At 41.2% G+C, this 26,241-nt stretch overlaps 1 long non-coding RNA gene across 3 annotated transcripts; it reads right to left on the bottom strand.

Moving 5' to 3' along the window:
* Positions 1-6,200: 6,200 nt before the first annotated feature.
* Positions 6,201-26,158, bottom strand: LOC136793279 (uncharacterized). 3 transcript variants are annotated; one of them, XR_010838351.1, is made up of 4 exons: positions 25,598-26,158; positions 24,750-24,852; positions 16,689-16,944; positions 6,201-10,409 (listed from the first exon to the last, which is right to left on the bottom strand). It is a non-coding gene; the product is annotated as an uncharacterized lncRNA (long non-coding RNA). The 3 variants fall into 3 exon arrangements; XR_010838349.1 differs by lacking the exon at positions 6,201-10,409 and adding an exon at positions 16,109-16,203 and having other exon boundaries at positions 25,598-26,126; XR_010838350.1 differs by lacking the exon at positions 6,201-10,409 and having other exon boundaries at positions 16,660-16,944; positions 25,598-26,126.
* Positions 26,159-26,241: the final 83 nt, after the last annotated feature.

Below are 26,241 nucleotides of genomic sequence, written 5' to 3'. Positions count from 1 at the left end.
AAGAGAATAAGGAAAGAGAAAAATAAAAGTCATACAGATTGTAAAGGAAGAAATAAAACTTTCTGCTTTCACTGATAACATGATTATCTATGTAGAAAATCTTAAGTAATCTATGAAAAAGCCACCAGAACTAATAATGAGTTCAGTTAAGGTCCCAGAATACAAGTTCAAAATACAAAAGTCAATTGTATTTCTATATTTTTAGCAACAAAAATTGAAACTTTAAAATACTGACAGGAGTTTGATTGGTATTAAATTGATTCTATAGATCACTTTGAAGAGAACTGGCATCTTTACTAACTTGAGTCTTCCAAAACATGAACATGATATAACCCTCTACATATATAGATCTTCTTTAATATTTATCAATAATGTTTTTCAGTTTCTGTATAGAACTCTTGCACATCAAATGAAGATTCATTCCTACATTTTGTTTTCTAATGCTATTATAAATATTATCTTTTAAAATTTCATTTCAACTTGTTTACAGCTAGATTTTAGAAATTCAATTGGCTTTTGCAATATTTACTTTGTATCTAGCAATTTTATAAAATTGATTTTTTAACTGTAATACTATGTGCATATTCCTTTGGCTTTTCTATGTACACAACCATGTTGTTTGCAAATATTAATAGTTTCTTCCTTTGTAATTCTTATACCATTAATTTCTTTTTCTTGCCTTGTTGCACTGGTTAGGACATCCACTACACTCTTTTTGGTGATAGCCTTTATCATCTTAAGGAAGTTTCCTTCTATTCAAGTTTTCTAAGGGATTTTTTTTTAAAACAATCAGGAATGGATGTTGAATTTTATCAAGTGTTTCTTCTAATGATCATATGTTTTTCTTATTTATTATGTTGCTTTGCTCAGGATGTATTATCCTTTTTATATATTTCTGATTAAGATTGCTAATGTTTTGTTTATGGTTTTTCAATCTACATTCATGAGAGATTTGCCTGAAAGTTTCCTTTCTTATGCTGTCAGTTTGGGGCATCAAGTTAATGTTAGATTCACAAAATTAGTTGAGGGAATGGGAGCTCTTTTTAAATTCTTTGAAATAGCTTGTATAAGATTATAATTATTTATTCTTTGAACATCTGGAACTTGCTAGTGATGCCATCAGGACCTGGTATTTAATATGTAGAAAGTTTTAATTCATACTTTCAATTTCTTTCACAGTTATATGACTCTTCAGGGTTTCTATTTCTTGAGTAAGTTAGATTTTCCTGAGAATGTGTCTGTCTCATATATGTTTTCAAATTTAATGGCTTAAAAACATCCTCTAATTATTTTGTTTCAAGGTCTGTAGTCTCTGCATTTATATCACTGTTTTCATTCCTGATATTGTTTATGCTTTCTCTATTTACTTCTCAGTCAGTGTTACCAGAGGTCTGTCACTTTTATTAGTCTTTTCAGAGGACAAACTTTCGGCTTTGTTAATCTTCTCTATTGTGTTTATTTTCTATTGAATTAATTATTTCCTTGACTATTGAATATTTTTCTTACCCTTCTTTTTTTTTTTTTTTTTTTTTTTTTTTTCTGGTACGCAGGCCTCTAACTGTTGTGGCCTCTCCGGTTGTGGAGCACAGGCTCCAGACGCACAGGTCCAGCGGCCATGGCTCACGGGCCCAGCCGCTCCGCAGCATGTGGGATCCCCCTGGACCAGGGCACGAACCCACGTCCCCTGCATCGGCAGGCGGACTCTCAACCGCTGCACCACCAGGGAAGCTCTCTTACCCTTCTTGAGTCTATTTTGCAGATCTTTTTCTAATTTCATAAAATGAATGCTTAGCTCATTAATGTTCAGTTTTTCTAGTTTTTTTCAAACAGTATTTTAGATCATACATTTCTCTCAGCATTGTTTAGCTCTATCCCCAAATTTTTGTTATGTATTTTCATTATAGTTCAAGTCTTAATATTTTCCAGTTTTCACTATGCTTTCTTCTTTGATTCTCTGGTTATTTGAATAGGTAATTCTGAATTTTTAGGTATATTGGGAAGGGTCTTCTATTAACTTTTTTTATTGTCAGAGAATGTAGTCTGCATGATTTCAATCCTTAAGAAATGTATTGAGATTTGCTTTATGACCCAGTACATAGTCAGTTTTTGTAAAGATTGAAAATAATGTGTTGTTGTAGTTTGGGGTATGGTGTTCTAAATATGTCTATGGTGTCATGAACATGTGCAATTCAGTTCTCCTGCTGTGGACAGCACAGTTGACTGGAGCCCTATTGCTACTATTCAGGATCCACCAACACATTTGTGCTGAGATCACTCTTCCCCGGGTTGTTCCCAGCCACTGACAGGGTACTAGTGCAGGTCCATTCCTGTGGGGTGTGAGACTCCTTTAAATGGGCAACTTTGGCTAAAGGCCACCCCATCAGTCTGGCCAAACCATATGAAGAACCGCACTGTAAACCGAGATGCTTCCTACTCATTTCTCCTTCCTTCTCATTCCTTTCAGAACTGCATTGTGGTCAGAAGGCTCTCCCTGCCTCCTCCTGCTTCCTTCTCTTTATCCTTCACAGGCAGTTTCCCCAATAAACCTCTGGCACATCTAATCCCATCTTGGCATCTGTTTCCTGAACTCACATAATGTCCACTAGGTCAGTTGTATTAAATGTGTTGTTCAAATCTTCCATATCCTTATTGATGTATTTTTACTGTTTGTTCTAGCAGTTACTGGAAAAGGGGGGTTAAGTGTCCATAATGATTGCTGATTTGTTTATTTCTCTTGGTAATTGTCAGTTTTTGCCTAATAAATTTGGAAAGTTATTGAGTGTATAAATTTAACATCAACATGTCTTCCTGTTCAACTGAATTGCTTGACATGTCAAAGTGACCCTCTTTGTTTCTAGCAATACTTTTTGTCTTAAGTCTATTTTGCTTAATATCAAGATAGTTAAAACCCAGTACACTCATCGTTTTCACTTTCAATCTCTCTATAAAATGTTTGCATAAGATATGTTTCTTAAGAGTAGCACATAGATTAAAAAAATACATTCTGACAAGCTTTGTATTTTAGGTGGAGCCTTTAGTTCATTTTATTTGTCATAACTAATTATATTTTCAGGTTTATAGCTATAATGTTTTTTGTTTTATTTCTTTTTCCCACAAGTTCCATTTATCATTTTATCCTTTCTTGCCCTCTTTTACATTGATTTATAGTTTTGTCCTTTTTTATTTTTTTCTTTCACCGGTTTCAGAACTCTGTTTGTATCCTGTAAGTGGTTTCTCTAGAAATAGCCGCAAATAACTTATCAAAGTTACTCAATAATTTTACTCTTCTGAAAAATATAAAAATCTTACAATTTCCATTATATATCTTCCTGATTTAGATGCTATTATTGCTGTGCATTTTAACCTATCAACTTTTCTTTTAAAACCCCAATACATCTATTGTTTCTTTATACACTCAGTATTTCACCTATTTTTCACTTTTTGTGTGGTTTATTCCCTCTTGCTTCTCCTCACACCTTCCATCAGGACTAATTTTTCTTGTGCCAGAAGTGAAGTTTTGTTGGTACCAAATTTTTTCAGTTTTGTTTGTCTGAAAGTGACTTTTTCCCTTTAATTATTGATATAGAATTGAAAATGACAATCATTTTTCTCTTAGCACATTGAAGATATCATACATTGTCTTTTGAATGCTATTGTTCCTGAGTTGTAAGTTATCTGTCACTCCTTTAAAAGTAAAATAATCTGTCTTTTCTCTCTCACTGCTCTTAAGATATTCTCTTTGTCTTTGGGGTTCTGCAATTTCACTGTGGTGGACTATATATATATGCCTTCTTCGGATCCCTTGGATTTCTTGATTCTGTGGGTTGATGTATTTCATCAGTCCTGAAAAATTGCAGCCCTTATGTCTTCAGATATTGCCTCTGCCCCATCTTCTTTCTCTTTTCCTTTTGGAACTTTAATTAGATGTTTGTTAAAATTCTTGATTTATCCTCCATGTCTTTTTTTCCTCTTTCATATTTTCACTTTGTCTCTCTATGCTGTATTATGGGAATGTTTTTTCAGGTCAGTCTTTCAGTGTACTCATTCTTGTCACATATGATTATTCTAGTAAATCTGTCCATGGAGTTCTCTTTTCCCCAGAAGTTCTTTTGGTTCTTTTTCAAAATTGCTTGATCATTTTTTAATAGTTTCTTTTTCTTGTATATTTTCACGTGTGTATTTTATTTTTATTAAACATGTTAAACATGGTTATTTTATAGGCTTCATCTTATTATTCCAGGATCTGAAGTTTTTGCAGGTCTCTTCCAGCCATCTGCTGCTTCTGGCTCTTAGTTCTTGGTGCCTTATTTCACTGTTTCCTTCCATCCTTCCTCCCTCCCTCCCTTCCTTCCTTCCTAACTTCCCTCCTCCCCCTCTTCCTCCCTCCCACTTAGTCACCCCATGCTTTTGTATCATGTAGTCATTTGCTCATGATCTGTCTTTCTCTGTGTGTGTACATGTGTATTTGAACTTTAATCTGATCATTTTCCTTGACATTTTATATGTGGGAATACGTTGAGGTCTGGGATAAACTTGGCTTCCTCTATAGAGGATTCAGTTTTGTTCTGCCAGGTGCTGGAGGCATTACTAGTTCCTGGGATGACTCCAGTTATATCCTCCACTTAGGGTATTGAGACCACCCAGATAGTGTGGATCTTTTGCTATAAACTGTGTCATGGACAGCTTAAGGTTTGAATGTTTTATAGAGACAGATTTTCCTTGCAGTCTCCAGGAGGGTCTGTAAGGTGTTTCTTTTTTTTTTTTTTTTTTTTTGCGGTATGCGGGCCTCTCACTGTTGTGGCCTCTCCCATTGCGGAGCACAGGCTCCGGATGCGCAGGCTCAGTGGCCATGGCTCACAGGCCCAGCGGCTCCGCGGCATGTGGGATCTTCCCGGACCGGGGCACGAACCCGTGTCCCCTGCATCGGTAGGCGGATTCTCAACCACTGCGCCACCAGGGAAGCCCTGTAAGGTGTTTCTAAATTCACTCTTACACTGCACGCATAGCCTTTCAGATGTCCCATGTTCATGCTGGAAAATGTCTTATTAGACTCCCCATCTTTAACAGCCCTGGGGCTTCGGCTGCTTTTTCAAAGTCTTATGAGGCCATAAATACCAAAGTTCAAGTTCACCAGGTTCAGCAAATGCCCTTGGAGTGCTGGGCTCTACTTACACCTCTGAGCTCCACTTCACTCGATCCCTGGACTAAGAGTTCTTAACTTCTCTGCTCGTTCATTGATGCTGTTAAGAAAATCCCGAATTTTTAGTTGTTTTCAGTAAGTATATTGATTCACTTGTTTTCCAGGAATGGAAATCAGTTTCATAAAAAAAAAGAAAACACTCATGTTTTATAATTCAATAGTCTTCATTTAAATAGTGTAGATATACAGTATTCACTGAAAATCCACTGCAGTTTTATAGATTAATCACACTATATATTTGAAAAGTGTTTTTAACTTTTCAAATTGCTTTCACATGTATCTGTGGTTCTCAAGGAGGGTGGTACTGCCCTTCAGGGGAGTCTAAAAAAGCTGAAGGAGTTGTTTTGGTTATCATTATAAATGGGGTTATTATCGGCATTTAGTGGGGAGCCAGGGATGCTAGACTCCTACAATGCACAGGTCAGTCCTGCCCAAAGTATAATTGTCCTGTGTCTCATATGACTTTTGAATCTCCCCCCTGCTCATTGAGAGACTGAATGTCTGGTGAGATTTTAACATAAGAGGTGTGTTTTTTCTCACATTTCTTTTATCTTATCCTGTATCATAACACTGGGAATTATTTTAACATTACACTTCTTATTGAGGCCCAGCTCATTTCTAAGAATATTTTCTTTTTCATTTTCTCCACTTTGATAATCTTTAATTGGTCTTGGCACATTATTTGTCCTTCAATTCAGATTATATTCCTGTTTCTCATTGTCTGCAAACAAGTCCAGTTGTTATCACTTATCCTAATACTATTTAATAGTGGGGAACATCTCTGCTACTTGTTTTCCTTTTTTTAAGTTCTGAATCCAAACTAATATGTTCATTTTAACTCTGTGCTATCATCTTTACTTCTTCACTGTGCCTTTTAGTGGAATTATGCCAGGGCACTTATAGATTGAACTAGATTTACAGATTGAACAAGAAAGCTACTCAAAATTACTCAATAACTACATGTAGCAGGAGAGCAGCCATAGATGCTAAATAACCGAATGTGTGTGGCTATGTTCCAATAAAACTTTATTTACACACCAGGTTGTGGGGCAGGAGATGGCCTTGGGGCCCGCCTGCCCTACATGAAGCTGTCTTTCAAAGCACTCCAGACAGACACAGAGACAACCAGAAAAATCATGCTTAATTACAATTCTCTCCTTCATACTTTTCTGTATTTCCCAAAGTCTCTAACATGTATTGTTATTTTTATGTATGTGTGCATTTATTTATTTTCACCACTCCTTTTATTTATTTATTTTCGGGAGGAGGAGTTTCCATAACAGATGCATGTGGTTCCAGACTGAAAAGACACAAATGCTGTATTGTGAAAATCCTCCTTCACTCCTCTATTCCAAGCCATCTATGTCCTTCCCCACAGGTAGCCAGTGTTATTTGGTACTTTGTGTTCTCCCAGAGACATGTTACCATGTGCAGCTAAGGGACCAGGACCATTGTGGTACACAACTCCAAGGGACGCCATTTATATAGAGCTCCTAGGATACCACTGACAAGGAACACGATACAATAGTGCCCCCTGGAGTTTTGCAATGCAGTGGCCTGATCAAAGATGTTTATTGTGTATGTGTGTGTGTAAATATATACCTACAAATATGTGTAGGTATGTGTAATTATACACTTACAACAAATATTTAGGTATATACGTGCATGTGTATTTTCTTCTACTGTCCTCTTTTTAAAACCAGGAATAGTGTATTGTGCACACCCCCCTCTGCACCTGGGCTTTTTTTCCCACTTGATAATAGATCTGGATACTTTTTCCATATCAGTTTATGAAACATCCTCATTCTTTTTGATGGTGATGGTGGTGGTGGTTGTGGTTGATGGTGGTGGTGGTGATGGTGGTGGAGATGGTCATGTGGTGGAGATGGTGATGGTGGTGGTGGTGGTGGTTGATGGTGGTGGTGGTTGATGGTGGTGGAGATGGTCATGTGGTGGAGATGGTGATGGTGGTGGTGGTGGTGGTTGATGGTGGTGGAGATGGTGATGGTGGTGGTGATGGCGGTGGTTGTGGCGGTGGTGGTGGTCACTGACTGAATCTGCTGTGGGTGCCAGACATTTTTCTAACCACTTTTCAGGTATTAACTCCCACAGTGCCCTCAACAACCCCATGAAATAGGCATGGGAAGGCTAAAGGACTGACTCCAAGTCACAGTGGGTACATGCTCACCCTCTGAGGTTAAAAAAGAATTCTCCCCTGGTTCCTCCTAGTATTTGTGTGGTATTGTGGTTCAGATTTGAGTCTCATCTCTGATCAGAGGTCTTCCTTCTATAAGTACAAGGTAAGGACCCAACTTCACTTTTTCCCGATGGCTCCGGTTAGTCACAGCTCTGTTTCCCCGCTGTTTCCAGATGCCACCTTTCCCACACACAAAAGTCTTGAATTATTTCAGTCTATTTTTGGACTTCCTATCGGTTTCACTGTCTGTGTAATCAAGTGCCATCACCACACTTTTAATTCTTGAGGTTTCATAACTGGTGTTAATATCTGGTAGGTTTTCATCTCCACATTACTTTTCTTCCTCAGTACTACCCTGGATATTCCTGACTTTTTTCTTCACATTAAATTAAAAAATTATGGTAAAATATACATTGCATAAAAATTACCATTTAACACTTTTGAAGTGTACAATTCAGTGACATTAAGTGCATTCACATTATTGTACTACCATCACCACTATCCATCTACAGAACTTAAAAAAAAATTTAAATTGAAATTCAAATTGAAATATAGTTGATTTACATTGTTGTGTTAGTTTCAGGTGTACAGCAAAGTGATTCAGTTATACGTACATATATATTCTTCTGTAGATTCTTTTCCACTTTAGGTTATTCTAAGATATTGAGTATAGTTCCCTGTGCTATACAGTAGGTCCTTTGTTGTTATCTATTTGATATATAATTGTGTATATATTTTAATCCCAAACTCCTAATTTATCCCTCCTCCCAAAGAAATTATGATTCTTTCATAACCATAAGTATGTTTTCTGTATCTCTGAGTCTATTTCTGTTTTGTAAATAAGTTCGTTTGTATCATTTTTAAATTTTTTATATTTTTTTTTAAAATCTTTTTTTGGTGTGTATTTTTTCGTGTATCCCAAATAGCTTGTGAGATCTTATTTCCCTGACCAGGGATTGAATCCATGTCCCCTGTAGTGGAAGTACAGAGTCCTAACCACTGGACCACCAGGGAATTCTCCTGTATCATTTTTTTAGATTCCACATTTAGGTGATATCATATGATATTTGTCTTTCTCTGACTTACTTCACTTAATATGATAATCTCTAGGTCCATCCCTGTTGCTGCAAATGGCATTATTTAATTTTTTTATGGCTGAGTAATATTATAGCACATCTTCTTTATCCACTCATCCAGAATTTATTTTTAATCATCTCAAACTGAAACTCTATACCCATTAAACAATAACTCCTGTTTTCCCCTCCCCCCAGACCCTAGCAACCACCATTTTACTTTCTCTATAAATTGGACTATTCTCAGTACCTCCTATAAATAGAATCATATAGTATTTGTCCTTTTGTGTCTGGCTTACTTCATTTAGCATAATGTCCTCAAGGTTCATCCTCATTGTAGCATTCTTTGTTATAAGTGTATAGTTTTCCATTACCTGTATGGACCACATTTAGTTTATCCATTCATCTGTGGATGGACACTGGGTTGCTTTCACCTTTTGGCTATTGTAAATAATGCTGCTATGAACGTGGGTATACTCCACATTAATTTCAGAATCAGTTTGTCCAGATCCAAATAAAACATCCTTTTCCTGCTTTTATAATTACCCTCTACTTCCCGCCCCCATATACACACCTCCCAATGGTCACTTATTATTTTGCTCAAATCACAACACAACCCAGACACCGTTTTGAACTTACATTTCGTCACTGCAGTGCCTCTTGTGGGTCTGCGTGCACAGCATGCACTCCCCTTCTAGTAAAGCTTCTAGTAAAACTGTCTCCCATCTTCCACTTGGAAAACCACGTCTCCTTTGCTCTCAGCCCAAGAATCCAGACGTTGGCTTCAGAGATTGGTTATGGCAACTTTTGGTAGTAAATTGTTCTTCCTGCAGTTACCTGCAGGTTCTACCCTCCTCCAACCTAAGGGAGCATCTAGAGGTCTCCAAATGTGCCCTGGCTTCCCTGACTCTGGAGGGCCCTCCTTGCCTGGCATCTCCTGCACTGGCCCTTCTGAGAAGCGTTTCGGCTTCTCCCTTGTCTGTAACTTTGGGGTTGCTGGCTTCCTTCCCGTGCCACTTATCCCCTCCGTCCCATTTAGGAGCCATCTTTGTACTTGCTTGATCTCACCCTGGGCACATGTCCCAGTCCTTTCACCTCTCCATCATCCACTGCACGTAGCACAGTGTTTTGCACATAGTAGGTGCTGATTTGAATTGGGCTAAACCAAGATCATCTTCCTCTGCAGGATTGGGCTCAAGTAAAGCAACCAAAGCCGTCCCACACCAGGCAGAGAACTTCAAGGAAGCGTTACTGATGTCATCCCACAGGTGACCTGTGACATCTGGGCACAATCTACTTCCCCTTAAGTTCTAGTGCTGTGTGCTGATCCTGGTCACTTATAGGTTCCTATGTATCCTGGGTCGCTGTGCCTGAGTCACTCCCTCCCCTGGCCAACTCTGAAAGTTCTGAACAGCAGGAAGCAGAGGGGCTGCCAATAGGATCTCATTCGTGCCTGGCTCAGTGTGTGGTGGGCTCTCTACCCTTCAGGTTGTAGTTCTCTTCCTGAAAAGTTCCCTGCAGCCTGCCTTTTTCTGTGTACATGTGTTTGTTTGTATGTTTCATTGCATTCTGTGTCCATCTTAATTGTTTCTTTCTCTTTATTTCTAAACGTTTAAAATTCACTTATTCATGGAAGGTTTACTGGGTGCTTCCTGTGTGCTTGGCACGTGCAATGAACAGAAGCAAGGTTTCTAATCTCATGGATTTTTGTGTGTGTGTGTGGTACGCGGGACTCTCACTATTGTGGCCTCTCCCGTTGCGGAACACAGACTCCGGACGCGCAGGCGCAGCGTCCATGGCTCACGGGCCCAGCCGCTCCGCTGCACGTGGGATCCTCCCGGACCGGGGCACGAACCCGTGTCCCCTGCATTGGCAGGCGGACTCTCAACCACTGCGCCACCAGGGAAGCCCATCTCATGGATTTTATATCCTTATAGATCTGGGGAGAGAGCAGGCAATTAGCAAGGAAACATAAATTACCACAATAATTTCAGAGAGTGAGAAAAGAGATAACATAGGATAATGTGCTAGAAAATTATTTGGGAATAGGTGGAGAATATTTTAGATTTTGGTGTTTCTGCTTCTTCCCTCTTAGAATTCAGCTCCCATGTTATTAGGAAGCCCATGCTGCCACATGGAAAAACCCAAATAGAGGATAACTGAGGCCCTCGGCTGAGCTCCCAGCAGGAAATTTAAGGCAATGAACTAGAAAGCAGTAGATGGGGAGGCAACTTTAGAGACGTTGATGAGAAAAGGTATTTTTGAGGAGGTGGTATTTTTTTTTTTTTTTTTTTTTTTTTTTTTTTGTGCGGTACACGGGCCTCTCACTGTTGTGGCCTCTCCCATTGCGGAGCACAGGCTCCCGACGCGCAGGCTCAGCGGCCACGGCTCACGGGCCCAGCCACTCTGCGGCATGTGGGATCTTCCCGTGTCCCCTGCATCGGCAGGCGAGGAGGTGGTATTTGAACTAAGATTGGAAAAGTAATAAGGAGATATCCCGAGGAGGGAAATTATTCATTTTATTTGAGAGATAGGGGCATGATATAGGTTGGAAAAGCAGGCCAAGATCAGATCATTCAAGGCTTTGTAGGCTACACCAAAAGGGTTGAGTACAAGTGAGAAGCCGTTGGAGCGATCTGATTTGCAATGACCTCTCTGGCTACTGTGAGGGAACATGTCCTGGGAAGTCCCATGGGGCCAGTCAGAGGAAGAGTGAGCCTATAACTTGGATTCCTTTTGCAAAAATGTAACCTACGAAGGAAGCCAACATACAAAAGATACATTGGATGTGAAACAGATGGAGAAACTTAAGTCTAGAGAAGTCAAGTGACTTGAGCGATTGCACAGGACAGATGCAGAGGTCCATGAGGAGCTCACGATTGCTCAAGGAGGCTGAGGGTATGTGCAGCAAAGGCCATTTATTTTAATTCCTTCTATTTTGCTTCAGTCACCAGTTTGGTAAGAGGAGAATTTCAACCATCTGCAAGTAATCCAAATGGCTTACTAACCTGCCTACCCACCCACACCCCCCCCCAAAAAAAAAGAAAAAAAAAGAGGAAAAGAAGCCAACCACAGAGCTTGTATGCCTGCACTCACCACAATCATTTCTCTGTATCACAGCTCTTGTCATCGTACATTATACATGAATAACTAATCAACCAAACACAAACCCACTGATGAAAAAAACACGCCTTGGATTGAGAATGAGTGCAGGGTAAAGAGTAATATTAATTTCACCGGTAAATAACAAAAAGGAAGCAAACCCAAGGGATATCAGGACAAGAATCGTGTTTCTGAACACTTCTGGGAAAGGAAACTTGCCAAGAGGCGAGGAGAAGAGGAAGGCGAGGATCAGGCTGACCATCTTTGGAGAACACTAATACCATTCTTTTTTCTTCTGGCACCGTCAGTGTAAGGAACATCACCCTAGGTCAACCAACAGGCTGACGTCCAACAACTTAAACCCCCATCTGTCGGTCTCACCCAGTTGAGCAATTCATACAATAATCTTCCACTATTCCCTAAAGGACCTATAGGTGTTAGTCTTAACTCACCAACAACCAACCAACACTGAAGTGAACTCCAAATGCTTTTTTTTTTTTTTTTTTTTTTTGCGGAGCACAGGCTCCGGACGCGCAGGCTCAGCGGCCATGGTGCACAGGCCCAGCCGCTCCGCGGCATGTGGGATCCTCCCGGACCGGGGCACGAACCCGCGTCCCCTGCATCGGCAGGTGGACTCTCAACCACTGCGCCACCAGGGAAGCCCTCCAAATGCTTTTTGAACTTCCATAACTCATAGCGCCATGCTAGGCATATAATAGGTGTCCGATAAATGCAACCTTCCTCAAACTCCCTAAATGAAGTCTGTCTCTGTCTCTAGCATTTTCCTGGCATGTGTCTCTTGACCACTAAGGGTGAACCCCTCACCTCCACATCTAGGGAGTGGTCTGGAGCTTTCCTCCCCGTCCTCCTGGACTTCTTGACGCATCTGACACGGTTGAGATCCTTCGATTGTCTTTCCTGACTCTGAACTTGCCTGGTTCTAATCTTTTCTACTAATGGCCTCTCCTCCCTGACTGCCAGCGGTTGCAAATACATATGCCACAGATTCTGTTTCTCTCTCATCACTCTTTCCCTATAAGAAATAAACGGCATCTCATTTCAAATCAATGCATGTGTCTTTCACCATCAGTCACATTCTATGCAAAGTACCTGTTTATGGGCCTCTCTGTCAACTAGACTTCAAGCTCCTCTTGGTGCCCCAGGGCCTGGCACAGAGCTGGTAGATGCTCAGGACACACCACCCCAACTAGGCAGACTCTGTCCTTCAAACTACACTTGCAGGTAGACTGGGTGGAGTCTTATCCCCATTATACTGGGAGAGGACCCCCCCCCCCAATATCAGGGAATTTAAGTAAACATTGAAAACATGATTCTTGGTGTTACCTGCTGAGATTCTGTATCTTCAGCACAATCATCATTCTGATATTGCCAATCGTAAAAGGACTGTCAAACTAATCTTGATGCTGTCTAGATACCGGTGTCTGATCTTTTTCATGCTCTTCTGAACAGGCTTGAATTTGCCAGTGTCTCTTTTAAAAGACAGCCTGCAGGACTGAGCATAAAACTGCATGTGGCCTGACCCGGCAGCACGCGCTGGGATTATTGCTTCCCTCCTCACACTCTGCTGTTCTATTAATAGAGCAGAAGATTGCATTAGGGTTCTCGACAGCCTCCTTGCGCTGTAGGTTTGCATCAAGCTTGTGATCAGCTAACCCCCCGGGTCTTCCTCATGAACGCCTTCTGTCAAGCCAGGCCTCCCGGTCAGCCGCTTGGGCAACTGATTTTTGGAATGCTCATGATTACCTATGACCCAAACTAGAAGATACAAAACCAGGTCTTGCCTTTCTTTCTCACGTGGGATCCGCTGAGTAGGTGCCGAGGTCTTGGGGGCCGGTTCAGAACCCAGAGGCGTGTCCAGCCACCGTCGAGGGAATCTCGGGAATCCGCAAAAGCAAGAGGATGGTGATGAAATTCATCTTCAGACTTGCTTCAGATAATGCTTAGGCTCATCCCTTCTCCTCTGAGATTACAGTCCCTTCTTCATCGTGTTCTGATGCTGGGTGTTTATACGCAGAGCCTCTTGTTCCTGCCACCCATGGGCACAGCCATGCTTTTATTTCTTCTGCCCTCTCCAAGCAGTATTCTTTTTAGCCTGAGTGTCTAACTCAGCTCTGTGGTCTGTCCTCTACTGTCCTCACGTCTAATCTTTTATCTAATCTCTTTGCTTCCCTCTGTCTCTGTATGTGTGTCGGTATTGTGTTTGGTTACATAGCTCTGATTTCAACCTGCTTGAATGTCCCCTTCAGAGATGACAGTGTGCACCCCCCCCCCACTCCCTTCATTAGTTTTTCAGCCACTTTGGAATTAGCCGATTGGTAATTGTAGAAATCGCACTGCGGGCTATTGTGGTGAGTCTTGGTTTCCACTTCAGGAAACGTCTAGATTTGTGGGACTTGGGTCTCAGAATTTGAGAGCAGGGCCTTGAACTTTGGAATCTGGGCCCAGAAGGGAGAGAGCTGCTTTTTCCTCAGCCAGTAGAGGGAACCGGAACGCAGGGGTGCAAGCAGGCGTTCCCTGAATCCACCAGTAGAGGGCGTCATACCCACGGTCCTCCAAAGTTGGCATTTCTGCCACAGAAATAGATCTTGTCCCGGTGGCCTCCTGAAGACTCAAAGATGGGATGGGATGACATTACAGCCATGCTACTTATTGGTGCTTTGGCCACTTCCAATACTGTGTAATGGTAAAAAGCTAAGAATTTTGAAGAAGTGGACCCAACGTTGGTCCAAATTAATGGGTGGGTTTGTGGGCCTGGGCTGTGAACGTGTGGCTGGTGAGCTGGAAAGCAGATGGGGCCATGAGGCTTGGTGGTGGAAATGACGATGAGAATGCCTGGCGTTCTCTGACGTAACCTGTAGAGCACGTGAGCCAGCCTGGTTGGAGGGGCCCTGCATATTTCCACCTATGACATTTAGAATTTCTGTTTGGCACGGCAGCTCACAGAGGGGCTAGAGCAAGTTTCCAAGTGGAGACACAGGTGGAAGGGAAGGTGACGGTGGCACCGTGTCACCCATTTCCAGGTGGAGTTAAAAGGCATAGCTGTTTTCTTCGGGGGCCGCCCTCACACCCTTCATTAAGACTAAGTTGGTAACTGATTAAAAAAAAAGAAGAAATGTCAGATTAAGCCCAAGAGGCTGGAGGAGAAAATGGTTTCCAGGTGGAGAGGGCTGCTACTTCATTAACACCACTGAGTATTCAAGGAGCCCATTGCCCTCCTACCCTCCCAGGCAGCGCTGGGCCCTGGCCAGGGCTAGGAGGCAAAGGGCTGTGTCACTGCCAAGGAGTGAAGCCGTTTAGTAAAATATTTACCCACGTGTATAAGAATAATGATGACAAAATGACGAACAGCAGTTCAATAGCTTTAAGGTACATGGGAGAGAAGGCCTGGATTTATTTTTTTTTAATTTTATTTATTTATTTGGCTGTGCAGGGTCTTAGTTGTGTCAGGTGGGCTCCTTAGTTGTGGCATGCGAACTCTTAGTTGTGGCATGCATGTGGGATCTAGTTCCCTGACCAGGGATTGAAGCCAGGCCCCCTGCGTTGGGAGCGTGGAGTCTTAACCATTGGACCACCAGGGAAGTCCCAGCCCTGGATATTTTTAAATGAGAATGGCGACTTTCTTTTTAATTCCTGAGGCTTCTCTCTTGCGCCAACCGTACCCACATTTAAATAAGAGAGCCGTGGCTGGGGAGATGGCTCACCAGGCTGGCAGAAGGTGCTGCCTGCAGGATGCTGTCACCCAGAGGGACTGGAGCCAGCCTCACACCCCATCGCAAGCTACCGTCCACTTCCTGCAACTTTTGAGAATAAAGATTTTCAGTCCCTGTCCCCATGATAGCTAGAATGATCCTCTGGTGTGGTCACTCAAATAATGATATTGATGCATTACGAGTGTGAACTGTTCTCATTCAGCTAGGCATGTAGGGAGCGTTTGCCCTGGTTGGTGTGGTAATTCTAAGTTGGAGATAAGGACAGAAGAAGACAGAGGGAACAAAAGACAGCAACACTCCGCAACCACACACTAGGTGTCTAGCTGTGTCCAATGTGGAAATGGAAAGGAAAAAAGGAAAATTTTTGGCTAAACACTCCCCGCCCCCCGCTCCATTAGGAAGCTTTTTGCATTTCCATCCCCAGTTTGAAAAATATAATTTCACTTTCTCTCAGCCTCACACCCTCTGCCTTTTTTCATGTCTTTTCCAGATACCGTATACCTCCAGTTATGACTGTTAGAAACAAACCATCTTGGCTTTCCCATATTATACATTTCTAGAAGGACTGACTTAGGATCTGTACACACATGCTTATTTTTTATTTCCTGGAAGAAAACAAACTAGCCCTGAATTTAAGAGCATGCTCAGAAGTCAGTTCTTGAGGGAAGAAGCTATTTATTTATTTAAGGGAAATACAAAGGGCCCATTACTTTTAGACAAGGAATTTATGCTTGGTGGAATTTTCATGAATAAAAATTCATTTTATTAAAGATTTTCTGCTTAAAAATACGGTTTGTGTTTTTGGTGCAAAGTCTGCCATGTCTGTTCTGAACAGTAAGGCTTGTGAGGCTACCGAGACAGATAAAATGAACGGACTCTTCAATCAGAGAGGTGCTTGGCCTGCCGGTAAAATGCAATACCAAGAAGTAAACAAAGAGCCTTTTGCGAAAAAGACAGAGTTTAAGTGGATCTTGCTTTTCCAATTTGAAAACGTGCTCACGGTTGTTAGTAACTGAGTCAAGACATTTAAATCATACGTATACTTTTATATCTTAACAGTGACCTTTTGTAAGTGTGCAGTGGGGATAAGCAGATGAGCAAAGCGATGCTCCAGAAAGAGCACTGTAGGTAATTGAACATGAAGTATGTTGCAATCTGATAACATTAATAATATGCAATCACTACTTTATATCTAATATGCAGTTCATTTGGCTAGAGTCTAACTAAAGCACTCCAGAACTGTTAGTGTAGGAATCCTGCCACAAACCTATGAAGTAAGCAGTTCTGTTTTCGTGCATTTTGAAGTATCTCTGTATTAATCACCTATTCTGTGCAGCAAATTAGCCCCAAACGTAGTAGCTTCAAACAAGTATTTAATGTCTCACCCAGTATCTGAGGGTCAGGAATTGGGAGTGGCTTAGCTGGGAGGTTCTGGCTGCAGGTCTCTCGGGAAGTTGTTGAGATGTGAGCTGGGGTAGCTGTCGTCTGAAGGCTTGGCTGGGGCTGGCAGACGCACCGTTAAGATGTCTCACAATCCTGGCAGGTTAGTTCGGGTTGCTGACAGGAAACTGCAATTCTTCTCCACGTGGGCCTCTCTTGCAGGCTACTTGTGCATCTTCACGGCATGAAAGCCGGCTTCCCCTAGAGTGATCAGACAGAGAGAGCCAGGCGGAGGACACGTGCCTTTTCTGATCCAGCCTCGGAATTCAACCGCCATCATTTCCCCCACGTTCTATTCATTAGAAGCCAGTGACTAAGTACAGACCACATTCAGGGTGAGGGGAATTAAACTCCACCTTTTACAGGAGGACTAAAGAATGTGTGGAGATACTTTAAAACCATCATGACCCCGTTTACAGATGAGGGTGGCTTATCCGCTCAAGGTCACCTGGCTACTAGAAGACCCTACCTGTTTTATTTATATTCCATGCAAGGCAGCAGACTGTTTTATTTCCTCTCTGCTGTGCCATCCAGACACCAAACAAACCAGAAGACCCCACATTCCTGAAATCACTGCACACAAATTCAGAATCTGCCTTTTTAAACTGGCCGAGATCTTCTAAAAGCAGCAGGAGACTTTATGTTGGAAATGGATGAAATGGACACAAGACTGGAAGGTAGGAGTCAGCTTTCTTCTTAATCAGCTCTGTGACCTTGAGAAAAAAAAACCACTTCTCTCTGGGCTGGTTTCCTCCTTTGTAAAACAAGACGGGCTAGCTGAGTGGTTTCCAAACTTAGGTGGCCATCACAGTCCTCTGGGGAATAAAAGACTCTCTGGCCTTCCATTAAATCTACCAGGTCACAACCTCCAGGAATCTGTAAAATTAAAAAGCTCCCCAGGAGTCCAATGGACGGGTGTGCAGACACTAGGAACCGCTGGACTAGATTATTGCTCATGCTTCCAGCTCTAACGTTATTATTTTTTAAAATTTTATTTTTATTATTTATTTTATTTTATTTTATTATTTATTTATTTATTTGTTTGTTTGTGGTACGCGGGCCTCTCACTGTCGTGGCCTCTCCCGTTGCGGAGCACAGGCTCCGGACGCGCAGGCTCAGCGGCCATGGCTCACGGGCCCAGCCGCTCCGTGGCACGTGGGATCTTCCCGGACCGGGGCACGAACCCGTGTCCCCTGCATCGGCAGGCGGATTCTCAACTACTGCGCCCCCAGGGAAGCCCCCTAACGTTATTTTAACTCCTCCCTTCTGACTGGATGTACCCAGGTAAATCATCAGTTCTGGACCCTTGCTACAATCATCAGGGAAATTTTAGATGTCTGGGGCTCCCCTCAGGCAAAATAAATCAAACATGCTGTGAAGGGGCCTAGGGATCATTACGGTCTGGTTGTTTTTATCAGTATGTTTTCCAATAGTCATGTTCAACCTTGGTGGCACATTAGAATCAGTTGAGTAGTTTTAAAAAAGATCACTGCCCACACTGTCCCCCAGAATAATTAAATCAGAATCTTGTGGGTGGAAGCAAGCATCAGTATTTTTTAAAGTTCCCAGGTGATTATAATGAATAGTCACACTGACCAATGTTTGCCTCATTTGAGATAATTCCAATGCTGCCTCACCCGTAAAAGATTATTCAGAAGAAAAATTATTCAGATATCCTAGATGCCACAGTAGTCTAAGAAAAAATGCATTTGAAATGGAAGATAGTAAAAATTAAATGGAAGTGAGTTTCCATTTCTGTCAATATGGCAGACTAAATAACTTGAAAATCTTCCCACTATAAATACTGGTTTATAAATATAAACCATGTATAAATATTGGTCAAGATGCAATAAACACCCATTGAAATGAGCTCATGGGACAACAAGGAAAGGCCTCCAGTGCCAGAAGCAAGAGAAAGATGACAGTTAGCATGGTGAGCAAGAAGGAGGATGAGGAGCTAGTCTCAGGCAGGTTTGTTGGCCTTGAAAGGCTGAAGTTTGAGCATCAAAATGGAAAGAAGACTGTGGTTTGAGTCCACTAAAGTGGGGAGATGGAACTGAGATCCCCGAATAAATGTGGGACCTTGAAAGGGATGAATCATTATAGAAATAATTCACTGGAAAAAAATCTCCCTAGTGGCACAGAGAGACAAGAAAATTTGTCTTGGCATAAGTTGAAAGTGGAGAAAAAAGTCTTCACTGAGAATTTGGGACTACAGCCCAGTCTCATGTAAATCTGGGACTGAAATTTACCCTTCCTCTATGGTCCAGGAACCCTAAAGTGGAAAAAAAAAGATAAAAATACTGACCCAACACCAAACTACAAAACATACATGGATACAATCCACCATAACCAAGATGTAGTAGATACAAGAGTCCCAAGAACCTCAGATAACAGAACTATCAGACAGACTATAAAGTAAGTAAGTTAAAAAATTATTAAAGACATAAAAGAACATTTGGAACCATGAGAAAATAACATAACACTATAGAAAAGGGAAGATTTGAAAGATAACAGAACTTCTAGAAACGATACATATAGTCATTGAAATGAAAAGCTCAGTGGATGAGTTACACAGCAGATTAGACACAGCTGAAGAAAAAATAGCAAATGGATCTGAAGAAAATGCCCAGGAAGCAGCACAGAGAGTCAAAGTAATAGAAAGTCTGAGAAAAGTTCAGGCCATGTTCCATAGAAAGAGAAGGTGCATTGTACACCTAATATGAGCACCAGAAGGTGAGAATAGAGAGGGTGTAAGGGAGACAGGATTTACACAGACAACTGCTGACAGTTTTCCAGGTTTGATTAAAAACATGCATCCTGAGATTTTGGATATGCAATGAATCTTGAACCATGTAAATAAAAGAAATTCACACCTGAACACCACATGGTAAGAATGCAGGAAGTCAAAGACAAGAGAGAAAAATCTTAAAACCAGAAAGAAAGAACAGATTATCTACAAAGGAATGACATTTAGACTGACAGCAAATGTCTCAACAATAAATAGAAAACAAGAAGACATGACACATTCATAAAAGTGCTGAGGTTAAAATAACTTTCAATCTAGAATTTTACACCCAGAGAAATCATCATTCAAGGATAAGAGTGAAATAAGACAATTTTATACTAATAGAGAAAGCATGTCACTCACATAACTTCCCTAAAAAAAAACTACTAAAGGATATGTTTCAAGGGAAAGGGCTGGTACCTAGAAGAAAGGGAGAAAAACATGGTAGAAACAAAGGTGAACAAATTGGTAAACATGGGCAAATCGAAACAATGACTGTATAAAACTAAAATGACATTAGTGATTAAATTTATAAAAATTTATAAAAACAGGTGAGTCTAAAATAAGAAGCAATAATAACATGTGAAAGGGAGGATGTCATTGAAGTTGAATGATTCTCTGTTTATTGTAGAGTTTCAGGGAAGCTGGATTAAGTGTACATGTTAAAAATTGTAAAGTAATCAGTAAAGGAATAGAAATATATCTTACAACTCCTAAATTAGTTAAAGAGGAAAAGGGAAAAAAGAATTCTTGATCAGTTCAATAGAAGAAAAGAAAGGAAGTAAACAAAAAACTTAGAGAAAGCAGAAGAAAATGAGACATCAGTTCCAAATGTCAGAAATCAGTAGATCAACAGGCTGTCTTATACCTTGCTAGTGGGAGTACAAATTGGAAGAGCAACTTTGGAAAACAGTTTAGCATTATTTTGTAAAGTTTTACATTTACATATCTCATGATGCAGTAATCACTCCAAAGAGAAAATTCTGCCTGCATACACCAGAAGATAAGACTACTTATCACCGCTGCTTGTAACAGCAAAAAACTGGAACAACTCAAAGGCCTATGACAGGAGAATGGACAAACTAATTTGTGGGACAGTCATGAAATGGAATTTTACACAACTGTGGAAAATAATGAACTACAGCCAGAAGCAACAGTCTAGTTGAATCTTAGTAACACCATGTTGAATAAGAAATATAGGCCTCAGAAAATTTTTCTATAATTTTAAACCGAGTATATGATAAAAATTTGATAAAACTTTTAAAAAAGCAATTAAGAAGAATAAATACAAGATTGAGACTGGTGGTTTCTTCAGGTGGGGGAACAGATAGAGGAGAAGCACATAAGTAGTTGTAAGTCACTGTTACTGTTTTAGTTCTCTAGTTGAATAGTAGGTTTACAAGTGTTCATAATATAAAAAAATAAAATAAGGCCATGGATATACATAATGATGATAGTATGTTTATGCCAGAGATTGTGATTAATATAGTTTTGTGCCCCTAAATTTCATTAAAAATATCGGCAATTACATTAAATGTAAATGGACTAAACTTACTAGTCAACCCAATAAATAAATGAATAAGATCCAGGTACATGCTGTTTATAAGAGACCTACCTAAAAATCAAAGACATAGAAAGGTTGAAAGTAAAAGGATGGAAAAAGATAGGCCAGACAAATGCCAGCTAGAAGTGAGAGTAGTTATATTTATTGCAGGTAAAGTAGACTTTAAAGCAAAAAGCACTAGGGTTAAAGATCATCTGTGCATATATTAAAGAAACGATTCACTAGGAAAACAGTAAATCTAAGCTTGTATGCACCTAATTACACAGCTTCAAAATAAATAAAGCAAAATGAGAAATAACATGTTAAAAAATTAAAAAATGCAGTCATAGTATGAGATTTTCATAGCCCTTTTTGATGTACCTTATTGCATACTTTTAAAATATAGAGAGCAAAATTTGAGAGATTTACAGTAGATATTGGCAAATTCAGTCATATAAGGAGATTTTAATGTACCACTATAAAAAGTGATAGATATTAGTAAGGCTAAAGAAAATCTGGATAATATAGTTAACAAGCTTGATTTAACAGACTCATACAGAATGCTATACAACAAATAAGATATAAACATTCTTTTCAAAACCACATGGAGTATTTATAAAAACTACTTACCAAAGCAAATCTCAACAAATAATAAAGAATGTGCTTCATACAGACCACCTCTCTGACCTTAATTTAGACATAAATAACTAAAAACCAAAACAAAAACTTGTGTTTAGAAATGTAAAAATACATGTGTATTGAGGCAAAGAAGAAATCATACTCGAAATCTAAACATTCTTTGCCTGGGTGGGATGGTAATAAAAATTCTACATATTTTGTGGAATGTAGTTTGAGTGGCACTTGGAGTGAAATCTGTAGCCTTAAATGTTAAAAAAAAAAAGAAAACAGAAGTGTGAAAATTAATTACTTAAGCCATCAAGAATCTTTTTAAGCCAACAAAATAAGTCCAGAGAACAGAACAAAGAAAATAACATGATATATTAACAACACAATTAGATCAGGAGTCCCCGGCCCCTGGGCCGCCGACTGCTAGTGGTCCGAAGCCTGTTAGGAACCCGGCTGCACTGCAGGAGGTGAGCCGGTGAGCTAGCAAAGCTTCAACTGCGGCTCCCATTGCTTGCATTACTGCATTAGCCCCTGAACCATATCCCTCCTCCCCACCCCTACCATGGAAAGAAAAAGGTTGGGGACCTCTGATTAGATTATATTTTATATATGGTATATATTCTTATACATAAGAAAATAAAATATATAATAGTATATAAAAGTGAAAATTAATGAAACAAAAAAATAGTATTAACCAAATTGAAAGTTGATTCTTTGAAAACACTAGTAGAAAGTAGAAAGAAACCCTAGATAAAAATAGGGAGATCTCTGACACAACTGATCCAGAAAAGAGAAGATACATAGACAATAATATTTGGAATGAAAAAAAATGAAGGGTATGTATAGATGCAGCAGAGATTAGAATATATTAAGAGAAAACTATGAACAGCATTTTGTTAATAAATTTGAAAACCTAGCTGGTATGGACAATTTCCCTGAAAAATATAATGAGGAAAAACTGAGTTAGGAAGAATATAAAACCTAAAGACATCCATAGCCATCAAAGAAATGGAATCAGTAGTTAATAATCAACGTAGGAAATGTTTATCCCAAAGTCAGACATTTTACTGGCAAGCTCTACCAAACAGTCAAGGAACACATAATTCCAATTTTATACACACTATTCAAGAAAATGGAAAAAGAAGGAACCAGTTCATTTTTTGAAGCCAGTATAACCAGAGAAGGGCAGTATGAGAAGGGAAAACTGCAGCCTATTTGACTTATGGACATGGATACAAAAATGCCTACAATGAAGTTAGATGTTGACTTTCATTCATTCATTCATTCCTTCCTTCCTCCTTTCATTCGTTCAACAAATATTTGCTTAGTGTTAACCATGCACCAATAGGCACTGTGCTAATACTTGGAGAGCAGAAATGGACAGGAGCTTATGGCTTAGTGTTAGAGATAAGCAATAAAGCAAATGATCACACAAGGTAGGGTACACAGAGGGCATTCTGGCAGGATAACAGTGCATACCGAGGGGGATTCAACCTGGTCAGAGAGGTCAGGGAATGCTTTCCAGGCCTATTAGTCGAGTAAGAATGGGTGTGGGAAGAGCATTTAGGCGGTTACTGCAGGGGGTCCAGTGGGAGTTCTGAGATGCAGTAGCAGGAAAGGTGGATTTGAGAGACATTGAGGAAGTAAAACCAACAGAGCTTCATGATGGATTGCACATGGGAAGGTGTCAACCTGGAGAGGGGTCAACCTTGTCTCTAAGATGGCTGGGGCTCTGTTCATCGAGAAAACTTTAAAAGAGGTTCAGGTTTATGGGAAACGTGCATGTGGTTTTGGAAATGTGGAGTTTGGGGTAACTTTAGGAAGGCTAAGTGGAAATGATGAATAGGAAATTAACCAGAGCCTGGAGTTCTGTGGGGAGAGCAGGCTGGAGATTTTGAGTGGCATCAGAACGTTCAGTGGTATTTAACCCATCCTGCAGAGGATCTCATCCAGAGAGGGTGTATAGTTAGGGAAGAGAATGAACACCACTATTTAAAGGAAAGGCAGAGAAGGAGGAGTCAGTGCAAAGAGAGGAGGAAAGGCAGGAGAATGTGGGCATCAAGGAAGCCAAAGGAAGAGTGAGTTACAAAGAGTGGAGTGTCTAACAGTGTCATGGGCTGTTGAAACTTTAAGAGGGTGGAGGACTGATGTGCTCCTGGAATTCTCCTGACCCAGGGGCTACATTAAGTGAGTGAGCTGGAGGAGAAATGCATAATGATAATAAACTAAGAGCAGCAAGAGTGAATTTTTTGGACAATGAGACTCTTCCTGTAACCTCTTTATGGTGATGGTTACTAGACTCCATGCATTTGTCAAAACTCAGACTTATAGACCGAGAAGAGTAAATGTTACTGTATATAAGTTAAAAATAAATAAAAACAATGCAGTATTGATGATTTAAGATCTAACTTCCTCTTTGTAACTGCAGGGCTAGCTCCTGCAGTTTAGTTCAGTTCAGCTTGTGTAGGTCTACAACAGGGAACAAGGGCACCCCACCCCCCTCTCACCTGGTTAAGGGCAGAATAAATACGCATGCAGCAGAGCCAAAGGGCATGGGACTGATGGCCAGAGCTCCTCTAAGGAACTGACAGGTGGTGGGTAGGGTGTAGCCTGGTAAACTTGGTTCCTCTGGGCCACTGATGTAAAATGAGGGGGGTGGATCAGGAAAGGCCTTTCCACCTCTGATGATCTGTCGTTCTAGTGTAAAAATCCCCCACAAAATCGCATTAGCTCCGTTGTCTGCATTTTGTTATTGAGAATAGTCATAATAAACAATCACCATAATAACAACTGGCTCTTCAACACATGGGATCCCAGATGATTTGGGAAGCAGCTTGGAGTGAATTGGAAAATGCTTGGGCTTCTGGTTTAAAGTTTTAAAGTGCCTTCTAAAAATCATATGATAACAAGCACAACCCATATAGGCTTTCAACGAAAAAGAGACTTTTACATGTGTTCATTTCAAACCCTCCCCTCACCCTATCAGTGCTGTCAAGGAAGAATGATCCCAATTTAGGAGACAGGGAGATTAAGAGCCTGGTCACTCACGGGTTTGGCTGATGTTGGTATTTTCCAGATAGTCCATTTTTCAAAGACCCACAGTGGATTTGGTACAGTTTTGGTGTTGAGAGTATTCCACTGTATCCTAATCCTATGAAAATTAGTGGAAAAGTGTTAATTGTGCATCAATTCATGCTTAACATTAATTTGAGTATTTGACGAACCACAAATACTCAATGATGTTGCCCCCTTAAGCCATATTAACTCAATTTATTGTAATAATTAAAAACAATAAGGATAATTATATCCTTCTTGTTTTAAATTCCCCACAGATTGAATCCAGCCTGAATTTAGCCGGCCTGAAATCCGCTGGAGAAGTGGGCGATGTTTTTGGGAAGCTACAGAATTGTCTTTTAGGAATTTTCAGCGCGGGAAAGGATAAAAGTCAGCATTTATTAAGCACCTACTGTGTGCCAGGACCTGTGCCGCACCACACTGCTCCCAAGGTGGCGGGGGTGTGTGTTTGAAGTCTTCTGCCACCCTCAGCTACATCCCCAGATGGTGGGGAGCTTGGGCTATTCACATCTCATGCATTTTACTACCTCGGCATAGAAACAATAACATATATATATAACAAACGGGTTGGAGAGGGGTTTCCTGAAATAACCATCCTTCCCAGCCCTCCCAGAGATGCTCCCAAATTATTTCTCACTATATAAAAAGATTTGATTTGAACTCCGATCATTTGACCTTGACCTCTATAACCCTATGTTATTATATTTTTTAAGCGCCTTATGATTAACGCGGAAACCCTTTCTTCGGCATTTTCTCACCACTGGAATCGCGACAGTTTCCTCAAAGTTCCAAAATAACCTTTCCCGGGCAAGGATTCGTACCTCTGCCGGGGAAGGGCGGGGAGCCGCGCAAGACGTGCCGGTGCGGAGCGAGAGCCAGAGAGAACTTCCAGCGCGAAAGGAAAATAAAACTTGTGGCTGGTGTTTGTGCGGGAGAGTCTCCGCAATCCTGAAGCCCCGCTATCCTGGGGGTCTCGGCGGCCGCCCGAGGAGCGCCAGGGTTTGGATTTGATCCCGACGTCCTTGACCTAAATTTCTGCGCGGTGGCTGGAAAAAGGGCGCAGAGCCGGGCAGGCGGCTGTTGCCATCCCGGGATCCAGGCGGCCGGGTCCGGGGAACTTGAATGGAGAGGCCGAACTAGAGGGGTGGGGGGCATCTTCTCCCCTGCCACAGTGAGGAGCCGCGGCGAGCTCCCCGCGCCTCCCCCTCCCCCGATCCACCCGCCCCCCGCAGCCCATGTGATCCAGGGAAGTCGGGGTGCGCTCCCCTTGGCTCGGCCCGCCCGGAGGCGGGGCTCCTCGAGCCGCGGGGTTCGCGCACCGCCCCCGTGGGTCGGGCAGCGGGGGGCAGAGTGTGCGCGCGCGGGCAGGCGGGGGCCGCACTGGGGTGCGTGACGTCACCGGCATTGGTTACACGACGTTCTAGAACTCCGCCCCACGTGCGCCGCGGAGGAGGGGGAGGAGGAG

This window comes from Kogia breviceps, chromosome 19 (assembly GCF_026419965.1).
Source record: "Kogia breviceps isolate mKogBre1 chromosome 19, mKogBre1 haplotype 1, whole genome shotgun sequence".
Taxonomy (NCBI): Eukaryota; Metazoa; Chordata; class Mammalia; order Artiodactyla; family Physeteridae; genus Kogia; species Kogia breviceps.
This window is presented reverse-complemented; position numbering and strand designations above follow the sequence as displayed.